Below are 23984 nucleotides of genomic sequence, written 5' to 3' on the forward strand. Positions count from 1 at the left end.
CCGATTTACTCACCTGTTATCAGGAGAGAACCCAGTGCTGCATCTTTTAGAGCAGCACTGACCCTCAAATGTAATTCTAAGCGTATTTACCAGTAACTTCTATTTCCATCCATAGGAATCCATTGTGTGGTTTTCACCAGAAAAGTTTCCAAATGTCTATTTTTTAGACTTACAAATATTCCTCTAAAATCAGTTGAACTACGAATTCCGATTTACTCACCTGATATCAGGAGAGAACCCAGTGCTGCATCTTTTAGAGCAGCACTGACCCTGAAAAGTAATTCTAAGCGTACTTACCAGTAACTTGTATTTCCTTCCTTAGGAATCCATTGTGTGGTTTTCACCAGAAAAGTTTCCAAGTGTCCATTTATGAAACGTACAAATATTCCTCTAAAATCAGCCGAAATACGAATTCCTGTTTACTCACCTGTTATCAGGAGAGAACCCAGGGCTGCATCTTTTAGCCCAGCACTGACCCTGAAAAGTAATTCTAAGCGTACTTACCAGTAACTTTTATTTCCTTCCATAGGAATCCATTGTGTGGTTTTCACCAGAAAAGTTTCCAAGTGTCCATTTTTGAAATGTACAAATATTCCTCTAAAATCAGCCGATCTACAAATTCCGATTTACTCACCTGTTATCAGGAGAGAACCCAGTGCTGCATCTTTTAGAGCAGCACTGACCCTGAAAAGTAATTCTAAGCGTATTTACCAGTAACTTGTATTTCCTTCCATAGGAATCCATTGTGTGGTTTTCACCAGAAAAGTTTCCAAATGTCCATTTTTGAAACGTACAAATATTCCTCTAAAATCAGCCGAAATACGACTTCCGATTTACTCACCTGTTATCAGGAGAGAACCCAGGGCTGCATCTTTTAGCCCAGCACTGACCGTGAAAAGTAATTCTAAGCGTACTTACCAGTAACTTGTATTTCCTTCCATAGGAATCCATTGTGTGGTTTTCACCAGAAAAGTTTCCAAGTGTCCATTTTTGAAACGTACAAACATTCCTCTAAAATCAGCCGAACTACGATTTCCGATTTACTCACATGTTATCAGGAGAGAACCCAGTGCTGCATCTTTTAGAGCAGCACTGACCGTGAAAAGTGATTCTAAGCGTATTTACCAGTAACTTGTATTTCCTTCCATAGGAATCCATTTTGTGGTTTCACCAGAAAAGTTTCCAAGTGTCCATTTTTTAGACTTACAAATATTCCTCTAAAATCAGTTGAACTACGAATTCCGATTTACTCACCTGATATCAGGAGAAAACCCAGTGCTGCATCTTTTAGAGCAGCACTGACCCTGAAAAGTAATTCTAAGCGTACTTACCAGTAACTTGTATTTCCTTCCTTAGGAATCCATTGTGTGGTTTTCACCAGAAAAGTTTCCAAGTGTCCATTTATGAAACGTACAAATATTCCTCTAAAATCAGCCGAAATACGAATTCCTGTTTACTCACCTGTTATCAGGAGAAAACCCAGTGCTGCATCTTTTAGACCAGCACTGACCATGAAAAGTAATTCTAAGCGTACTTACCAGTAACTTGTACTTCCTTCCATAGGAATCCATTGTGTGGTTTTCACCAGAAAAGTGTCCAAGTGTCAATTTTTGAAACGTACAAATATTCTTCTAAAATCAGCCGAACTACGAATTCCAATTTACTCACCTGTTATCAGGAGAGAACCCAGTGCTGCATCTTTTAGAGCAGCACTGACCCTGAAAAGTAATTCTAAGCGTACTTACCAGTAACTTGTATTTCCTTCCTTAGGAATCCATTGTGTGGTTTTCACCAGAAAAGTTTCCAAGTGTCCATTTATGAAACGTACAAATATTCCTCTAAAATCAGCCGAAATACGAATTCCTGTTTACTCACCTGTTATCAGAAGAGAACCCAGGGCTGCATCTTTTAGCCCAGCACTGACCCTGAAAAGTAATTCTAAGCGTACTTACCAGTAACTTTTATTTCCTTCCATAGGAATCCATTGTGTGGTTTTCACCAGAAAAGTTTCCAAGTGTCCATTTTTGAAATGTACAAATATTCCTCTAAAATCAGCCGATCTACGAATTCCGATTTACTCACCTGTTATCAGGAGAGAACCCAGTGCTGCATCTTTTAGAGCAGCACTGACCCTGAAAAGTAATTCTAAGCGTATTTACCAGTAACTTGTATTTCCTTCCATAGGAATCCATTGTGTGGTTTTCACCAGAAAAGTTTCCAAATGTCCATTTTTGAAACGTACAAATATTCCTCTAAAATCAGCCGAAATACGACTTCCGATATACTCACCTGTTATCAGGAGAGAACCCAGGGCTGCATCTTTTAGCCCAGCAATGACCGTGAAAAGTAATTCTAAGCGTACTTACCAGGAACTTGTACTTCCTTCCATAGGAATCCATTGTGTGGTTTTCACCAGAAAAGTGTCCAAGTGTCAATTTTTGAAACGTACAAATATTCCTCTAAAATCAGCCGAAATACGACTTCCGATATACTCACCTGTTATCAGGAGAGAACCCAGGGCTGCATCTTTTAGCCCAGCACTGACCGTGAAAAGTAATTCTAAGCGTACTTACCAGTACTTACCAGTAACTTGTATTTCCTTCCATAGGAATCCATTGTGTGGTTTTCACCAGAAAAGTTTCCAAGTGTCCATTTTTGAAACGTACAAACATTCCTCTAAAATCAGCCGAACTACGAATTCCGATTTACTCACCTGTTATTAGGAGAGAACCCAGTGCTGCATCTTTTAGAGCAGCACTGACCCTGAAAAGTAATTCTAAGCGTATTTACCAGTAACTTGTATTTCCTTCCATATGAATCCATTGTGTGGTTTTCACCAGAAAAGTTTCCAAGTGTCCATTTTTGAAGCATACAAATATTCCTCTAAAATCAGCCGAACTACGCATTCTGATTTACTCACCTGTTATCAGGAGAAAACCCAGTGCTGCATCTTTTAGACCAGCACTGACTATGAAAAGTAATTCTAAGCGTACTTACCAGGAACTTGTACTTCCTTCCATAGGAATCCATTGTGTGGTTTTCACCAGAAAAGTGTCCAAGTGTCAATTTTTGAAACGTACAAATATTCTTCTAAAATCAGCCGAACTACGAATTCCAATTTACTCACCTGTTATCAGGAGAGAAGCCAGTGCTGCATCTTTTAGAGCAGCACTGACCCTGAAAAGTAATTCTAAGCGTACTTACCAGTAACTTGTATTTCCTTCCTTAGGAATCCATTGTGTGGTTTTCACCAGAAAAGTTTCCAAGTGTCCATTTATGAAACGTACAAATATTCCTCTAAAATCAGCCGAAATACGAATTCCGATTTACTCACCTGTTATCAGGAGAGAACCCAGGGCTGCATCTTTTAGCCCAGCACTGACCGTGAAAAGTAATTCTAAGCGTACTTACCAGTAACTTGTATTTCCTTCCATAGGAATCCATTGTGTGGTTTTCACCAGAAAAGTTTCCAAGTGTCCATTTTTGAAACGTACAAACATTCCTCTAAAATCAGCCGAACTACGAATTCCGATTTACTCACCTGTTATCAGGAGAGAACCCAGTGCTGCATCTTTTAGAGCAGCACTGACCCTGAAAAGTAATTCTAAGCGTATTTACCAGTAACTTGTATTTCCTTCCATATGAATCCATTGTGTGGTTTTCACCAGAAAAGTTTCCAAGTGTCCATTTTTGAAGCATACAAATATTCCTCTAAAATCAGCCGAACTACGCATTCTTATTTACTCACCTGTTATCAGGAGAAAACCCAGTGCTGCATCTTTTAGACCAGCACTGATTATGAAAAGTAATTCTAAGCGTACTTACCAGGAACTTGTACTTCCTTCCATAGGAATCCATTGTGTGATTTTCACCAGAAAAGCTTCTAAGTGTCCATTTTTGAAACGTACAAATATTCTTCTAAAATCAGCTGAAATACGAATTCCGATTTACTCACCTGTTATCAGGAGAGAACCCAGTGCTGCATCTTTTAGAGCAGCACTGACCCTGAAAAGTAATTCTAAGCGTATTTACCAGTAACTTGTATTTCCTTCCATATGAATCCATTGTGTGGTTTTCACCAGAAAAGTTTCCAAGTGTCCATTTTTGAAGCGTACAAATATTCCTCTAAAATCAGCCAAACTACGAATTCTGATTTACTCACCTGTTATCAGGAGAAAACCCAGTGCTGCATCTTTTAGGCCAGCACTGACCCTGAAAAGTAATTCTAAGTGTATTTACCAGTAACTTGTATTTCCTTCCATAGGAATCCATTGTGTGGTTTTCACCAGAAAAGTTTCCAAGTGTCCCTTTTTGAAGCGTACAAATATTCCTCTAAAATCACCCGAACTGCGAATTCTGATTTACTCACCTGTTATCAGGAGAAAACCCAGTGCTGCATCTTTTAGGCCAGCACTGACCATGAAAAGTAATTCTAAGCGTACTTACCAGTAACTTGTAGTTCCTTCCATAGGAATCCATTGTGTGGTTTTCACCAGAAAAGTTTCTAAGTGTCCATTTTTGAAATGTACAAATATTCCTCTAAAATCAGCCGAACTACGAATTCCGATTTACTCACATGTTGTCAGGAGAGAACCCAGTGCTGCATCTTTTAGAGCAGCACTGACCGTGAAAAGTAATTCTAAGCGTATTTACCAGTAACTTGTATTTCCTTCCATAGGAATCAATTTTGTGGTTTCACCAGAAAAGTTTCCAAGTGTCCATTTTTTAGACTTACAAATATTCCTCTAAAATCAGTTGAACTACGAATTCCGATTTACTCACCTGTTATCAGGAGAGAACCCAGTGCTGCATCTTTTAGAGCAGCACTGACCCTCAAATGTAATTCTAAGCGTATTTACCAGTAACTTCTATTTCCATCCATAGGAATCCATTGTGTGGTTTTCACCAGAAAAGTTTCCAAATGTCTATTTTTTAGACTTACAAATATTCCTCTAAAATCAGTTGAACTACGAATTCCGATTTACTCACCTGATATCAGGAGAAAACCCAGTGCTGCATCTTTTAGACCAGCACTGACCATGAAAAGTAATTCTAAGCGTACTTACCAGTAACTTGTACTTCCTTCCATAGGAATCCATTGTGTGGTTTTCACCAGAAAAGTGTCCAAGTGTCAATTTTTGAAACGTACAAATATTCTTCTAAAATCAGCCGAACTACGAATTCCAATTTACTCACCTGTTATCAGGAGAGAACCCAGTGCTGCATCTTTTAGAGCAGCACTGACCCTGAAAAGTAATTCTAAGCGTACTTACCAGTAACTTGTATTTCCTTCCTTAGGAATCCATTGTGTGGTTTTCACCAGAAAAGTTTCCAAGTGTCCATTTATGAAACGTACAAATATTCCTCTAAAATCAGCCGAAATACGAATTCCTGTTTACTCACCTGTTATCAGGAGAGAACCCAGGGCTGCATCTTTTAGCCCAGCACTGACCCTGAAAAGTAATTCTAAGCGTACTTACCAGTAACTTTTATTTCCTTCCATAGGAATCCATTGTGTGGTTTTCACCAGAAAAGTTTCCAAGTGTCCATTTTTGAAATGTACAAATATTCTTCTAAAATCAGCCGATCTACGAATTCCGATTTACTCACCTGTTATCAGGAGAGAACCCAGTGCTGCATCTTTTAGAGCAGCACTGACCCTGAAAAGTAATTCTAAGCGTATTTACCAGTAACTTGTATTTCCTTCCATAGGAATCCATTGTGTGGTTTTCACCAGAAAAGTTTCCAAATGTCCATTTTTGAAACGTACAAATATTCCTCTAAAATCAGCCGAAATACGACTTCCGATTTACTCACCTGTTATCAGGAGAGAACCCAGGGCTGCATCTTTTAGCCCAGCACTGACCGTGAAAAGTAATTCTAAGCGTACTTACCAGTAACTTGTATTTCCTTCTATAGGAATCCATTGTGTGGTTTTCACCAGAAAAGTTTCCAAGTGTCCATTTTTGAAACGTACAAACATTCCTCTAAAATCAGCCGAACTACGAATTCCGATTTACTCACCTGTTATCAGGAGAGAACCCAGTGCTGCATCTTTTAGAGCAGCACTGACCCTGAAAAGTAATTCTAAGCGTATTTACCAGTAACTTGTATTTCCTTCCATATGAATCCATTGTGTGGTTTTCACCAGAAAAGTTTCCAAGTGTCCATTTTTGAAGCATACAAATATTCCTCTAAAATCAGCCGAACTACGCATTCTGATTTACTCACCTGTTATCAGGAGAAAACCCAGTGCTGCATCTTTTAGACCAGCACTGACTATGAAAAGTAATTCTAAGCGTACTTACCAGGAACTTGTACTTCCTTCCATAGGAATCCATTGTGTGATTTTCACCAGAAAAGTTTCTAAGTGTCCATTTTTGAAACGTACAAATATTCCTCTAAAATCAGCTGAAATACGAATTCCGATTTACTCACCTGTTATCAGGAGAGAACCCAGTGCTGCATCTTTTAGAGCAGCACTGACCCTGAAAAGTAATTCTAAGCGTATTTACCAGTAACTTGTATTTCCTTCCATATGAATCCATTGTCTGGTTTTCACCAGAAAAGTTTCCAAGTGTCCATTTTTGAAGCGTACAAATATTCCTCTAAAATCAGCCAAACTACGAATTCTGATTTACTCACCTGTTATCAGGAGAAAACCCAGTGCTGCATCTTTTAGACCAGCACTGACCCTGAAAAGTAATTCTAAGTGTATTTACCAGTAACTTGTATTTCCTTCCATAGGAATCCATTGTGTGGTTTTCACCAGAAAAGTTTCCAAGTGTCCCTTTTTGAAGCGTACAAATATTCCCCTAAAATCACCCGAACTGCGAATTCTGATTTACTCACCTGTTATCAGGAGAAAACCCAGTGCTGCATCTTTTAGGCCAGCACTGACCATGAAAAGTAATTCTAAGCGTACTTACCAGTAACTTGTAGTTCCTTCCATAGGAATCCATTGTGTGGTTTTCACCAGAAAAGTTTCTAAGTGTCCATTTTTGAAATGTACAAATATTCCTCTAAAATCAGCCGAACTATGAATTCCGATTTACTCACATGTTATCAGGAGAGAACCCAGTGCTGCATCTTTTAGAGCAGCACTGACCGTGAAAAGTAATTCTAAGCGTATTTACCAGTAACTTGTATTTCCTTCCATAGGAATCCATTTTGTGGTTTCACCAGAAAAGTTTCCAAGTGTCCATTTTTTAGACTTACAAATATTCCTCTAAAATCAGTTGAACTACGAATTCCGATTTACTCACCTGATATCAGGAGAAAACCCAGTGCTGCATCTTTTAGACCAGCACTGACCATGAAAAGTAATTCTAAGCGTACTTACCAGTAACTTGTACTTCCTTCCATAGGAATCCATTGTGTGGTTTTCACCAGAAAAGTGTCCAAGTGTCAATTTTTGAAACGTTCAAATATTCTTCTAAAATCAGCCGAACTACGAATTCCAATTTACTCACCTGTTATCAGGAGAGAACCCAGTGCTGCATCTTTTAGAGCAGCACTGACCCTGAAAAGTAATTCTAAGCGTACTTACCAGTAACTTGTATTTCCTTCCTTAGGAATCCATTGTGTGGTTTTCACCAGAAAAGTTTCCAAGTGTCCATTTATGAAACGTACAAATATTCCTCTAAAATCAGCCGAAATACGAATTCCTGTTTACTCACCTGTTATCAGGAGAGAACCCAGGGCTGCATCTTTTAGCCCAGCACTGACCCTGAAAAGTAATTCTAAGCGTACTTACCAGTAACTTGTATTTCCTTCCATAGGAATCCATTGTGTGGTTTTCACCAGAAAAGTTTCCAAGTGTCCATTTTTGAAATATACAAATATTCCTCTAAAAGCAGCCGATCTACGAATCCCGATTTACTCACCTGTTATCAGGAGAGAACCCAGTGCTGCATCTTTTAGAGCAGCACTGACCCTGAAAAGTAATTCTAAGCGTATTTACCAGTAACTTGTATTTCCTTCCATAGGAATCCATTGTGTGGTTTTCACCAGAAAAGTTTCCAAATGTCCATTTTTGAAACGTACAAATATTCCTCTAAAATCAGCCGCAATACGACTTCCGATTTACTCACCTGTTATCAGGAGAGAACCCAGGGCTGCATCTTTTAGCCCAGCACTGACCGTGAAAAGTAATTCTAAGCGTACTTACCAGTAACTTGTATTTCCTTCCATAGGAATCCATTGTGTGGTTTTCACCAGAAAAGTTTCCAAGTGTCCATTTTTGAAACGTACAAACATTCCTCTAAAATCAGCCGAACTACGAATTTCGATTTACTCACCTGTTATCAGGAGAGAACCCAGTGCTGCATCTTTTAGAGCAGCACTGACCCTGAAAAGTAATTCTAAGCGTATTTACCAGTAACTTGTATTTCCTTCCATATGAATCCATTGTGTGGTTTTCACCAGAAAAGTTTCCAAGTGTCCATTTTTGAAGCGCACAAATATTCCTCTAAAATCAGCCAAACTACGAATTCTGATTTACTCACCTGTTATCAGGAGAAAACCCAGTGCTGCATCTTTTAGACCAGCACTGACTATGAAAAGTAATTCTAAGCGTACTTACCAGGAACTTGTACTTCCTTCCATAGGAATCCATTGTGTGATTTTCACCAGAAATGTTTCTAAGTGTCCGTTTTTGAAACGTACAAATATTCCTCTAAAATCAGCCGAAATACGAATTCCGATTTACTCACCTGTTATCAGGAGAGAACCCAGTGCTGCATCTTTTAGAGCAGCACTGACCCTGAAAAGTAATTCTAAGCGTATTTACCAGTAACTTGTATTTCCTTCCATATGAATCCATTGTGTGGTTTTCACCAGAAAAGTTTCCAAGTGTCCATTTTTGAAGCGCACAAATATTCCTCTAAAATCAGCCAAACTACGAATTCTGATTTACTCACCTGTTATCAGGAGAAAACCCAGTGCTGCATCTTTTAGACCAGCACTGAGCATGAAAAGTAATTCTAAGCGTACTTACCAGTAACTTGTACTTCCTTCCATAGGAATCCATTGTGTGGTTTTCACCAGAAAAGTTTCTAAGTGTCCATTTTTGAAACGTACAAATATTCCTCTAAAATCAGCCGAAATACGACTTCCGATTTACTCACCTGTTATCAGGAGAGAACCCAGGGCTGCATCTTTTAGCCCAGCACTGACCCTGAAAAGTAATTCTAAGCGTACTTACCAGTAACTTGTATTTACTTCCATAGGAATCCATTGTGTGGTTTTCACCAGAAAAGTTTCTAAGTGTCCATTTTTAAACGTATAAATATTCCTCTAAAATCAGCCAAACTACTAATTCTGATTTACTCACCTGTTATCAGGAGAGAACCCAGTGCTGCATCTTTTAGAGCAGCACTGACCCTGAAAAGTAATTCTATGCGTATTTACCAGTAACTTGTATTTCCTTCCATATGAATCCATTGTGTGGTTTTCACCAGAAAAGTATCCAAGTGTCCATTTTTGAAGCGTACAAATATTCCTCTAAAATCAGCCAAACTACGAATTCTTATTTACTCACCTGTTATCAGGAGAAAACCCAGTGCTGCATCTTTTAGACCAGCACTGACAATGAAAAGTAATTCTAAGCGTACTTACCAGGAACTTGTACTTCCTTCCATAGGAATCCATTGTGTGATTTTCACCAGAAAAGTTTCTAAGTGTCCATTTTTGAAACGTACAAATATTCCTCTAAAATCAGCCGAAATACGAATTCCGATTTACTCACCTGTTATCAGGAGAGAACCCAGTGCTGCATCTTTTAGAGCAGCACTGACCCTGAAAAGTAATTCTAAGCGTATTTACCAGTAACTTGTACTTCCTTCCATAGGAATCGATTGAGTGATCTTCACCAGAAAAGTTTCTAAGTGTCCATTTTTGAAATGTACAAATATTCCTCTAAAATCAGCCGAAATACGAATTCCGATTTACTCACCTGTTATCAGGAGAGAACCCAGGGCTGCATCTTTTAGCCCAGCACTGACCCTGAAAAGTAATTCTAAGTGTACTTACCAGTAACTTGTATTTCCTTCCATAGGAATCCATTGTGTGGTTTTCACCAGAAAAGTTTCTAAGTGTCCATTTTTAAACGTATAAATTTTCCTCTAAAATCAGCCAAACTTCTAATTCTGATTTACTCACCTGTTATCAGGAAAGAACCAAGTGCTGCATCTTTTAGAGCAGCACCGACCCTGAAAAGTAATTCTATGCGTATTTACCAGTAACTTGTATTTCCTTCCATATGAATCCATTGTGTAGTTTTCACCAGAAAAGTTTCCAAATGTCAAGTTTTTTAGACTTACAAATATTCCTCTAAAATCAGTTGAACTACGAATTCCGATTTACTCACCTGATATCAAGAGAAAACCCACTGCTGCATCTTTTAGAGCAGCACTGACCCTGAAAAGTAATTCTAAGCGTATTTACCAGTAACTTGTATTTCCTTCCATAGGAATCCAGTGTGTGGTTTCACCAGAAAAGTTTCCAAGTGTCCATTTTTTAGACTTACAAATATTCCGCTAAAATCAGTTGAACTACGAATTCCTATTTACTCACCTGTTATCAGGAGAGAACCCAGGGCTGCATCTTTTAGCCCAGCACTGACCCTGAAAAGTAATTCTAAGCGTACTTACCAGTAACTTGTATTTCCTTCCATAGGAATCCATTGTGTGGTTTTCACCAGAAAAGTTTCTAAGTGTCCATTTTTGAAATGTACAAATATCCCTCTAAAATCAGCCGAACTACTAATTCTGATTTACTCACCTGTTATCAGGAGAAAACCCAGTGCTGCATCTTTTAGACCAGCACTGACCCTGAAAAGTAATTCTAAGCGTATTTACCAGTAACTTGTATTTCCTTCCATATGAATCCATTGTGTGGTTTTCACCAGAAAAGTTTCCAAGTGTCCATTTTTGAAGCGCACAAATATTCCTCTAAAATCAGCCAAACTACGAATTCTGATTTACTCACCTGTTATCAGGAGAAAACCCAGTGCTGCATCTTTTAGACCAGCACTGACTATGAAAAGTAATTCTAAGCGTACTTACCAGGAACTTGTACTTCCTTCCATAGGAATCCATTGTGTGATTTTCACCAGAAATGTTTCTAAGTGTCCGTTTTTGAAACGTACAAATATTCCTCTAAAATCAGCCGAAATACGAATTCCGATTTACTCACCTGTTAACAGGAGAGAACCCAGTGCTGCATCTTTTAGAGCAGCACTGACCCTGAAAAGTAATTCTAAGCGTATTTACCAGTAACTTGTATTTCCTTCCATATGAATCCATTGTGTGGTTTTCACCAGAAAAGTTTCCAAGTGTCCATTTTTGAAGCGCACAAATATTCCTCTAAAATCAGCCAAACTACGAATTCTGATTTACTCACCTGTTATCAGGAGAAAACCCAGTGCTGCATCTTTTAGACCAGCACTGAGCATGAAAAGTAATTCTAAGCGTACTTACCAGTAACTTGTACTTCCTTCCATAGGAATCCATTGTGTGGTTTTCACCAGAAAAGTTTCTAAGTGTCCATTTTTGAAACGTACAAATATTCCTCTAAAATCAGCCGAAATACGACTTCCGATTTACTCACCTGTTATCAGGAGAGAACCCAGGGCTGCATCTTTTAGCCCAGCACTGACCCTGAAAAGTAATTCTAAGCGTACTTACCAGTAACTTGTATTTACTTCCATAGGAATCCATTGTGTGTTTTTCACCAGAAATGTTTCTAAGTGTCCATTTTTGAAACGTACAAATATTCCTCTAAAATCAGCCGAAATACGAATTCCGATTTACTCACCTGTTATCAGGAGAGAACCCAGGGCTGCATCTTTTAGCCCAGCAATGACCCTGAAAAGTAATTCTAAGTGTACTTACCAGTAACTTGTATTTCCTTCCATAGGAATCCATTGTGTGGTTTTCACCAGAAAAGTTTCTAAGTGTCCATTTTTAAACGTATAAATATTCCTCTAAAATCAGCCAAACTACTAATTCTGATTTACTCACCTGTTATCAGGAGAGAACCCAGTGCTGCATCTTTTAGAGCAGCACTGACCCTGAAAAGTAATTCTATGCGTATTTACCAGTAACTTGTATTTCCTTCCATATGAATCCATTGTGTGGTTTTCACCAGAAAAGTTTCCAAGTGTCCATTTTTGAAGCGTACAAATATTCCTCTAAAATCAGCCAAACTACGAATTCTTATTTACTCACCTGTTATCAGGAGAAAACCCAGTGCTGCATCTTTTAGCCCAGCACTGACCGTGAAAAGCAATTCTAAGCGTACTTACCAGTAACTTGTATTTACTTCCATAGGAATCCATTGTGTGGTTTTCACCAGAAAAGTTTCTAAGTGTCCATTTTTGAAACGTACAAATATTACTCTAAAATCAGCCGAACTACGAATTCCGATTTACTCACCTGTTATCAGGAGAGAACCCACTGCTGCATCTTTTAGAGCAGCACTGACCCTGAAAAGTAATTCTAAGCGTATTTACCAGTAACTTGTATTTCCTTCCATAGGAATCCAGTGTGTGGTTTCACCAGAAAAGTTTCCAAGTGTCCATTTTTTAGACTTACAAATATTCCGCTAAAATCAGTTGAACTACGAATTCCTATTTACTCACCTGTTATCAGGAGAGAACCCAGGGCTGCATCTTTTAGCCCAGCACTGACCCTGAAAAGTAATTCTAAGCGTACTTACCAGTAACTTGTATTTCCTTCCATAGGAATCCATTGTGTGGTTTTCACCAGAAAAGTTTCTAAGTGTCCATTTTTGAAATGTACAAATATCCCTCTAAAATCAGCCGAACTACGAATTCTGATTTACTCACCTGTTATCAGGAGAAAACCCAGTGCTGCATCTTTTAGACCAGCACTGACTATGAAAAGTAATTCTAAGCATACTTACCAGTAACTTGTACTTCATTCTATAGGAATCCATTGTGTGGTTTTCACCAGAAAAGTTTCTAAGTGTCCATTTTTGAAACGTACAAATATTCCTCTAAAATCTGCCGAAATAGGAATTCCTATATACTCACCTGTTATCAGGAGAGAACCCAGGGCTGCATCTTTTAGCCCAGCACTGACCCTGAAAAGTAATTCTAAGCGTACTTACCAGTAACTTGTATTTCCTGCCATAGGAATCCATTGTGTGGTTTTCACCAGAAAAGTTTCGAAGTGTCCATTTTTGAAATGTACAAATATTCCTCTAAAATCAGTTGAACTACGAATTCCGATTTACTCACCAGATATCAGGAGAAAACCCAGCGCTGCATCTTTTAGACCAGCACTGACCATGAAAAGTAATTCTAAGCGTACTTACCAGTAACTTGTACTTCCTTCCATAGGAATCCATTGTGTGGTTTTCACCAGAAAAGTTTCTAAGTGTCCATTTTTGAAATGTACAAATATCCCTCTAAAATCAGCCAAACTACTAATTCTGATTTACTCACCTGTTATCAGGAGAGAACCCAGTGCTGCATCTTTTATAGCAGCACCGACCCTGAAAAGTAATTCTATGCGTATTTACCAGTAACTTGTATTTCCTTCCATATGAATCCATTGTGTGGTTTTCACCAGAAAAGTTTCCAAGTGTCCATTTTTGAAGCGTACAAATATTCCTCTAAAATCAGCCGAACTACGAATTCTGATTTACTCACCTGTTATCAGGAGAAAACCCAGTGCTGCATCTTTTAGACCAGCACTGACAATGAAAAGTAATTCTAAGCGTACTTACCAGTAACTTGTATTTCCTTCCATAGGAATCCATTGTGTAGTTTTCACCAGAAAAGTTTCCAAATGTCAAGTTTTTTAGACTTACAAATATTCCTCTAAAATCAGTTGAACTACGAATTCCGATTTACTCACCTGATATCAGGAGAAAACCCAGTGCTGCATCTTTTAGACCAGCACTGACCATGAAAAGTAATTCTAAGCGTACTTACCAGTAACTTGTACTTCCTTCCATAGGAATCCATTGTGTGGTTTTTACCAGAAAAGTTTCTAAGTGTCCATTTTTGAAACGTACAAATATTCCTCTAAAATCAGCCGAAATACGACTTCCGATTTACTCACCTGTTATCAGGAGAGAACCCAGGGCTGCATCTTTTAGCCCAGCACTGACCGTGAAAAGTAATTCTAAGCGTACTTACCAGTAACTTGTATTTACTTCCATAGGAATCCATTGTGTGGTTTTCACCAGAAAAGTTTCTAAGTGTCCATTTTTGAAACGTACAAATATTACTCTAAAATCAGCCGAACTACGAATTCCGATTTACTCACCTGTTATCAGGAGAGAACCCAGTGCTGCATCTTTTAGAGCAGCACTGACCCTGAAAAGTAATTCTAAGCGTACTTACCAGTAACTTGTATTTCCTTCCATAGGAATCCATTGTGTGGTTTTCACCAGAAAAGTTTCTAAGTGTCCATTTTTGAAATGTACAAATATCCCTCTAAAATCAGCCGAACTACGAATTCTGATTTACTCACCTGTTATCAGGAGAAAACCCAGTGCTGCATCTTTTAGACCAGCACTGACTATGAAAAGTAATTCTAAGCGTACTTACCAGTAACTTGTACTTCATTCTATAGGAATCCATTGTGTGGTTTTCACCAGAAAAGTTTCTAAGTGTCCATTTTTGAAACGTACAAATATTCCTCTAAAATCAGCCGAAATAGGAATTCCTATATACTCACCTGTTATCAGGAGAGAACCCAGGGCTGCATCTTTTAGCCCAGCACTGACCCTGAAAAGTAATTCTAAGCGTACTTACCAGTAACTTGTATTTCCTGCCATAGGAATCCATTGTGTGGTTTTCACCAGAAAAGTTTCGAAGTGTCCATTTTTGAAATGTACAAATATTCCTCTAAAATCAGTTGAACTACGAATTCCGATTTACTCACCTGATATCAGGAGAAAACCCAGTGCTGCATCTTTTAGACCAGCACTGACCATGAAAAGTAATTCTAAGCGTACTTACCAGTAACTTGTACTTCCTTCCATAGGAATCCATTGTGTGGTTTTCACCAGAAAAGTTTCTAAGTGTCCATTTTTGAAACGTACAAATATTCCTCTAAAATCAGCCGAAATACGACTTCCGATTTACTCACCTGTTATCAGGAGAGAACCCAGGGCTGCATCTTTTAGCCCAGCACTGACCCTGAAAAGTAATTCTAAGCGTACTTACCAGTAACTTGTATTTACTTCCATAGGAATCCATTGTGTGTTTTTCACCAGAAATGTTTCTAAGTGTCCATTTTTGAAACGTACAAATATTCCTCTAAAATCAGCCGAAATACGAATTCCGATTTACTCACCTGTTATCAGGAGAGAACCCAGGGCTGCATCTTTTAGCCCAGCACTGACCCTGAAAAGTAATTCTAAGTGTACTTACCAGTAACTTGTATTTCCTTCCATAGGAATCCATTGTGTGGTTTTCACCAGAAAAGTTTCTAAGTGTCCATTTTTAAACGTATAAATATTCCTCTAAAATCAGCCAAACTACTAATTCTGATTTACTCACCTGTTATCAGGAGAGAACCCAGTGCTGCATCTTTTAGAGCAGCACTGACCCTGAAAAGTAATTCTAAGCGTACTTACCAGTAACTTGTATTTACTTCCATAGAAATCCATTGTGTGGTTTTCACCAGAAAAGTTTCTAAGTGTCCATTTTTGAAATGTACAAATATCCCTCTAAAATCAGCCGAACTACGAATTCTGATTTACTCACCTGTTATCAGGAGAAAACCCAGTGCTGCATCTTTTAGACCAGCACTGACTATGAAAAGTAATTCTAAGCGTACTTACCAGTAACTTGTACTTCATTCTATAGGAATCCATTGTGTGGTTTTCACCAGAAAAGTTTCTAAGTGTCCATTTTTGAAACGTACAAATATTCCTCTAAAATCTGCCGAAATAGGAATTCCTATATACTCACCTGTTATCAGGAGAGAACCCAGGGCTGCATCTTTTAGCCCAGCACTGACCCTGAAAAGTAATTCTAAGCGTACTTACCAGTAACTTGTATTTCCTGCCATATGAATCCATTGTGTGGTTTTCACCAGAAAAGTTTCGAAGTGTCCATTTTTGAAATGTACAAATATTCCTCTAAAATCAGTTGAACTACGAATTCCGATTTACTCACCTGATATCAGGAGAAAACCCAGTGCTGCATCTTTTAGACCAGCACTGACCATGAAAAGTAATTCTAAGCGTACTTACCAGTAACTTGTAGTTCCTTCCATAGGAATCCATTGTGTGGTTTTCACCAGAAAAGTTTCTAAGTGTCCATTTTTGAAACGTACAAATATTCCTCTAAAATCAGCCGAAATACGACTTCCGATTTACTCACCTGTTATCAGGAGAGAACCCAGGGCTGCATCTTTTAGCCCAGCACTGACCCTGAAAAGTAATTCTAAGCGTACTTACCAGTAACTTGTATTTACTTCCATAGGAATCCATTGTGTGTTTTTCACCAGAAATGTTTCTAAGTGTCCATTTTTGAAACGTACAAATATTCCTCTAAAATCAGCCGAAATACGAATTCCGATTTACTCACCTGTTATCAGGAGAGAACCCAGGGCTGCATCTTTTAGCCCAGCACTGACCCTGAACAGTAATTCTAAGTGTACTTACCAGTAACTTGTATTTCCTTCCATAGGAATCCATTGTGTGGTTTTCACCAGAAAAGTTTCTAAGTGTCCATTTTTAAACGTATAAATATTCCTCTAAAATCAGCCAAACTACTAATTCTGATTTACTCACCTGTTATCAGGAGAGAACCCAGTGCTGCATCTTTTAGAGCAGCACTGACCCTGAAAAGTAATTCTAAGCGTACTTACCAGTAACTTGTATTTACTTCCATAGAAATCCATTGTGTGGTTTTCACCAGAAAAGTTTCTAAGTGTCCATTTTTGAAACGTACAAATATTACTCTAAAATCAGCCGAACTACGAATTCCGATTTACTCACCTGTTATCAGGAGAGAACCCAGTGCTGCATCTTTTAGAGCAGCACTGACCCTGAAAAGTAATTCTAAGCGTACTTACCAGTAACTTGTATTTCCTTCCATAGGAATCCATTGTGTGGTTTTCACCAGAAAAGTTTCTAAGTGTCCATTTTTGAAATGTACAAATATCCCTCTAAAATCAGCCGAACTACGAATTCTGATTTACTCACCTGTTATCAGGAGAAAACCCAGTGCTGCATCTTTTAGACCAGCACTGACTATGAAAAGTAATTCTAAGCGTACTTACCAGTAACTTGTACTTCATTCTATAGGAATCCATTGTGTGGTTTTCACCAGAAAAGTTTCTAAGTGTCCATTTTTGAAACGTACAAATATTCCTCTAAAATCAGCCGAAATAGGAATTCCTATATACTCACCTGTTATCAGGAGAGAACCCAGGGCTGCATCTTTTAGCCCAGCACTGACCCTGAAAAGAAATTCTAAGCGTACTTACCAGTAACTTGTATTTCCTGCCATATGAATCCATTGTGTGGTTTTCACCAGAAAAGTTTCGAAGTGTCCATTTTTGAAATGTACAAATATTCCTCTAAAATCAGTTGAACTACGAATTCCGATTTACTCACCTGATATCAGGAGAAAACCCAGTGCTGCATCTTTTAGACCAGCACTGACCATGAAAAGTAATTCTAAGCGTACTTACCAGTAACTTGTATTTCCTTCCATATGAATCCATTGTGTGGTTTTCACCAGAAAAGTTTCCAAGTGTCCATTTTTGAAGCGCACAAATATTCCTCTAAAATCAGCCAAACTACGAATTCTGATTTACTCACCTGTTATCAGGAGAAAACCCAGTGCTGCATCTTTTAGACCAGCACTGAGCATGAAAAGTAATTCTAAGCGTACTTACCAGTAACTTGTACTTCCTTCAATAGGAATCCATTGTGTGGTTTTCACCAGAAAAGTTTCTAAGTGTCCATTTTTGAAACGTACAAATATTCCTCTAAAATCAGCCGAAATACGACTTCCGATTTACTCACCTGTTATCAGGAGAGAACCCAGGGCTGCATCTTTTAGCCCAGCACTGACCCTGAAAAGTAATTCTAAGCGTACTTACCAGTAACTTGTATTTACTTCCATAGGAATCCATTGTGTGTTTTTCACCAGAAATGTTTCTAAGTGTCCATTTTTGAAACGTACAAATATTCCTCTAAAATCAGCCGAAATACGAATTCCGATTTACTCACCTGTTATCAGGAGAGAACCCAGGGCTGCATCTTTTAGCCCAGCACTGACCCTGAAAAGTAATTCTAAGTGTACTTACCAGTAACTTGTATTTCCTTCCATAGGAATCCATTGTGTGGTTTTCACCAGAAAAGTTTCTAAGTGTCCATTTTTAAACGTATAAATATTCCTCTAAAATCAGCCAAACTACTAATTCTGATTTACTCACCTGTTATCAGGAGAGAACCCAGTGCTGCATCTTTTAGAGCAGCACTGACCCTGAAAAGTAATTCTATGCGTATTTACCAGTAACTTGTATTTCCTTCCATATGAATCCATTGTGTGGTTTTCACCAGAAAAGTTTCCAAGTGTCCATTTTTGAAGCGTACAAATATTCCTCTAAAATCAGCCAAACTACGAATTCTTATTTACTCACCTGTTATCAGGAGAAAACCCAGTGCTGCATCTTTTAGACCAGCACTGACAATGAAAAGTAATTCTAAGCGTACTTACCAGGAACTTGTACTTCCTTCCATAGGAATCCATTGTGTGATTTTCACCAGGAAAGTTTCTAAGTGTCCATTTTTGAAACGTACAAATATTCCTCTAAAATCAGCCGAAATACGAATTCCGATTTACTCACCTGTTATCAGGAGAGAACCCAGTGCTGCATCTTTTAGAGCAGCACTGACCCTGAAAAGTAATTCTAAGCGTATTTACCAGTAACTTGTACTTCCTTCCATAGGAATCGATTGAGTGATCTTCACCAGAAAAGTTTCTAAGTGTCCATTTTTGAAACGTACAAATATTCCTCTAAAATCAGCCGAAATACGAATTCCGATTTACTCACCTGTTATCAGGAGAGAACCCAGGGCTGCATCTTTTAGCCCAGCACTGACCCTGAAAAGTAATTCTAAGCGTACTTACCAGTAACTTGTATTTCCTGCCATAGGAATCCATTGTGTGGTTTTCTTCAGAAAAGTTTCGAAGTGTCCATTTTTGAAATGTACAAATATTCCTCTAAAATCAGTTGAACTACGAATTCCGATTTACTCACCTGATATCAGGAGAAAACCCAGTGCTGCATCTTTTAGACCAGCACTGACCATGAAAAGTAATTCTAAGCGTACTTACCAGTAACTTGTACTTCCTTCCATAGGAATCCATTGTGTGGTTTTCACCAGAAAAGTTTCTAAGTGTCCATTTTTGAAACGTACAAATATTCCTCTAAAATCAGCCGAAATACGACTTCCGATTTACTCACCTGTTATCAGGAGAGAACCCAGGGCTGCATCTTTTAGCCCAGCACTGACCCTGAAAAGTAATTCTAAGCGTACTTACCAGTAACTTGTATTTACTTCCATAGGAATCCATTGTGTGTTTTTCACCAGAAATGTTTCTAAGTGTCCATTTTTGAAACGTACAAATATTCCTCTAAAATCAGCCGAAATACGAATTCCGATTTACTCACCTGTTATCAGGAGAGAACCCAGGGCTGCATCTTTTAGCCCAGCACTGACCCTGAAAAGTAATTCTAAGTGTACTTACCAGTAACTTGTATTTCCTTCCATAGGAATCCATTGTGTGGTTTTCACCAGAAAAGTTTCTAAGTGTCCATTTTTAAACGTATAAATATTCCTCTAAAATCAGCCAAACTACTAATTCTGATTTACTCACCTGTTATCAGGAGAGAACCCAGTGCTGCATCTTTTAGAGCAGCACTGACCCTGAAAAGTAATTCTAAGCGTACTTACCAGTAACTTGTATTTACTTCCATAGAAATCCATTGTGTGGTTTTCACCAGAAAAGTTTCTAAGTGTCCATTTTTGAAATGTACAAATATCCCTCTAAAATCAGCCGAACTACGAATTCTGATTTACTCACCTGTTATCAGGAGAAAACCCAGTGCTGCATCTTTTAGACCAGCACTGACTATGAAAAGTAATTCTAAGCGTACTTACCAGTAACTTGTACTTCATTCTATAGGAATCCATTGTGTGGTTTTCACCAGAAAAGTTTCTAAGTGTCCATTTTTGAAACGTACAAATATTCCTCTAAAATCAGCCGAAATAGGAATTCCTATATACTCACCTGTTATCAGGAGAGAACCCAGGGCTGCATCTTTTAGCCCAGCACTGACCCTGAAAAGTAATTCTAAGCGTACTTACCAGTAACTTGTATTTCCTGCCATATGAATCCATTGTGTGGTTTTCACCAGAAAAGTTTCGAAGTGTCCATTTTTGAAATGTACAAATATTCCTCTAAAATCAGTTGAACTACGAATTCCGATTTACTCACCTGATATCAGGAGAAAACCCAGTGCTGCATCTTTTAGACCAGCACTGACCATGAAAAGTAATTCTAAGCGTACTTACCAGTAACTTGTAGTTCCTTCCATAGGAATCCATTGTGTGGTTTTCACCAGAAAAGTTTCTAAGTGTCCATTTTTGAAACGTACAAATATTCCTCTAAAATCAGCCGAAATACGACTTCCGATTTACTCACCTGTTATCAGGAGAGAACCCAGGGCTGCATCTTTTAGCCCAGCACTGACCCTGAAAAGTAATTCTAAGCGTACTTACCAGTAACTTGTATTTACTTCCATAGGAATCCATTGTGTGTTTTTCACCAGAAATGTTTCTAAGTGTCCATTTTTGAAACGTACAAATATTCCTCTAAAATCAGCCGAAATACGAATTCCGATTTACTCACCTGTTATCAGGAGAGAACCCAGGGCTGCATCTTTTAGCCCAGCACTGACCCTGAACAGTAATTCTAAGTGTACTTACCAGTAACTTGTATTTCCTTCCATAGGAATCCATTGTGTGGTTTTCACCAGAAAAGTTTCTAAGTGTCCATTTTTAAACGTATAAATATTCCTCTAAAATCAGCCAAACTACTAATTCTGATTTACTCACCTGTTATCAGGAGAGAACCCAGTGCTGCATCTTTTAGAGCAGCACTGACCCTGAAAAGTAATTCTAAGCGTACTTACCAGTAACTTGTATTTACTTCCATAGAAATCCATTGTGTGGTTTTCACCAGAAAAGTTTCTAAGTGTCCATATTTGAAACGTACAAATATTACTCTAAAATCAGCCGAACTACGAATTCCGATTTACTCACCTGTTATCAGGAGAGAACCCAGTGCTGCATCTTTTAGAGCAGCACTGACCCTGAAAAGTAATTCTAAGCGTACTTACCAGTAACTTGTATTTCCTTCCATAGGAATCCATTGTGTGGTTTTCACCAGAAAAGTTTCTAAGTGTCCATTTTTGAAATGTACAAATATCCCTCTAAAATCAGCCGAACTACGAATTCTGATTTACTCACCTGTTATCAGGAGAAAACCCAGTGCTGCATCTTTTAGACCAGCACTGACTATGAAAAGTAATTCTAAGCGTACTTACCAGTAACTTGTACTTCATTCTATAGGAATCCATTGTGTGGTTTTCACCAGAAAAGTTTCTAAGTGTCCATTTTTGAAACGTACAAATATTCCTCTAAAATCAGCCGAAATAGGAATTCCTATATACTCACCTGTTATCAGGAGAGAACCCAGGGCTGCATCTTTTAGCCCAGCACTGACCCTGAAAAGAAATTCTAAGCGTACTTACCAGTAACTTGTATTTCCTGCCATATGAATCCATTGTGTGGTTTTCACCAGAAAAGTTTCGAAGTGTCCATTTTTGAAATGTACAAATATTCCTCTAAAATCAGTTGAACTACGAATTCCGATTTACTCACCTGATATCAGGAGAAAACCCAGTGCTGCATCTTTTAGACCAGCACTGACCATGAAAAGTAATTCTAAGCGTACTTACCAGTAACTTGTATTTCCTTCCATATGAATCCATTGTGTGGTTTTCACCAGAAAAGTTTCCAAGTGTCCATTTTTGAAGCGCACAAATATTCCTCTAAAATCAGCCAAACTACGAATTCTGATTTACTCACCTGTTATCAGGAGAAAACCCAGTGCTGCATCTTTTAGACCAGCACTGAGCATGAAAAGTAATTCTAAGCGTACTTACCAGTAACTTGTACTTCCTTCAATAGGAATCCATTGTGTGGTTTTCACCAGAAAAGTTTCTAAGTGTCCATTTTTGAAACGTACAAATATTCCTCTAAAATCAGCCGAAATACGACTTCCGATTTACTCACCTGTTATCAGGAGAGAACCCAGGGCTGCATCTTTTAGCCCAGCACTGACCCTGAAAAGTAATTCTAAGCGTACTTACCAGTAACTTGTATTTACTTCCATAGGAATCCATTGTGTGTTTTTCACCAGAAATGTTTCTAAGTGTCCATTTTTGAAACGTACAAATATTCCTCTAAAATCAGCCGAAATACGAATTCCGATTTACTCACCTGTTATCAGGAGAGAACCCAGGGCTGCATCTTTTAGCCCAGCACTGACCCTGAAAAGTAATTCTAAGTGTACTTACCAGTAACTTGTATTTCCTTCCATAGGAATCCATTGTGTGGTTTTCACCAGAAAAGTTTCTAAGTGTCCATTTTTAAACGTATAAATATTCCTCTAAAATCAGCCAAACTACTAATTCTGATTTACTCACCTGTTATCAGGAGAGAACCCAGTGCTGCATCTTTTAGAGCAGCACTGACCCTGAAAAGTAATTCTATGCGTATTTACCAGTAACTTGTATTTCCTTCCATATGAATCCATTGTGTGGTTTTCACCAGAAAAGTTTCCAAGTGTCCATTTTTGAAGCGTACAAATATTCCTCTAAAATCAGCCAAACTACGAATTCTTATTTACTCACCTGTTATCAGGAGAAAACCCAGTGCTGCATCTTTTAGACCAGCACTGACAATGAAAAGTAATTCTAAGCGTACTTACCAGGAACTTGTACTTCCTTCCATAGGAATCCATTGTGTGATTTTCACCAGGAAAGTTTCTAAGTGTCCATTTTTGAAACGTACAAATATTCCTCTAAAATCAGCCGAAATACGAATTCCGATTTACTCACCTGTTATCAGGAGAGAACCCAGTGCTGCATCTTTTAGAGCAGCACTGACCCTGAAAAGTAATTCTAAGCGTATTTACCAGTAACTTGTACTTCCTTCCATAGGAATCGATTGAGTGATCTTCACCAGAAAAGTTTCTAAGTGTCCATTTTTGAAACGTACAAATATTCCTCTAAAATCAGCCGAAATACGAATTCCGATTTACTCACCTGTTATCAGGAGAGAACCCAGGGCTGCATCTTTTAGCCCAGCACTGACCCTGAAAAGTAATTCTAAGTGTACTTACCAGTAACTTGTATTTCCTTCCATAGGAATCCATTGTGTGGTTTTCACCAGAAAAGTTTCTAAGTGTCCATTTTTAAACGTATACATTTTCCTCTAAAATCAGCCAAACTACTAATTCTGATTTACTCACCTGTTATCAGGAGAGAACCCAGTGCTGCATCTTTTAGAGCAGCACCGACCCTGAAAAGTAATTCTATGCGTATTTACCAGTAACTTGTATTTCCTTCCATATGAATCCATTGTGTGGTTTTCACCAGAAAAGTTTCCAAGTGTCCATTTTTGAAGCGTACAAATATTCCTCTAAAATCAGCCGAACTACGAATTCTGATTTACTCACCTGTTATCAGGAGAAAACCCAGTGCTGCATCTTTTAGACCAGCACTGACAATGAAAAGTAATTCTAAGCGTACTTACCAGTAACTTGTATTTCCTTCCATAGGAATCCATTGTGTAGTTTTCACCAGAAAAGTTTCCAAATGTCAAGTTTTTTAGACTTACAAATATTC

This window comes from Triturus cristatus, chromosome 1_1 (assembly GCF_964204655.1).
Source record: "Triturus cristatus chromosome 1_1, aTriCri1.1, whole genome shotgun sequence".
Lineage (NCBI taxonomy): Eukaryota > Metazoa > Chordata > Amphibia > Caudata > Salamandridae > Triturus > Triturus cristatus.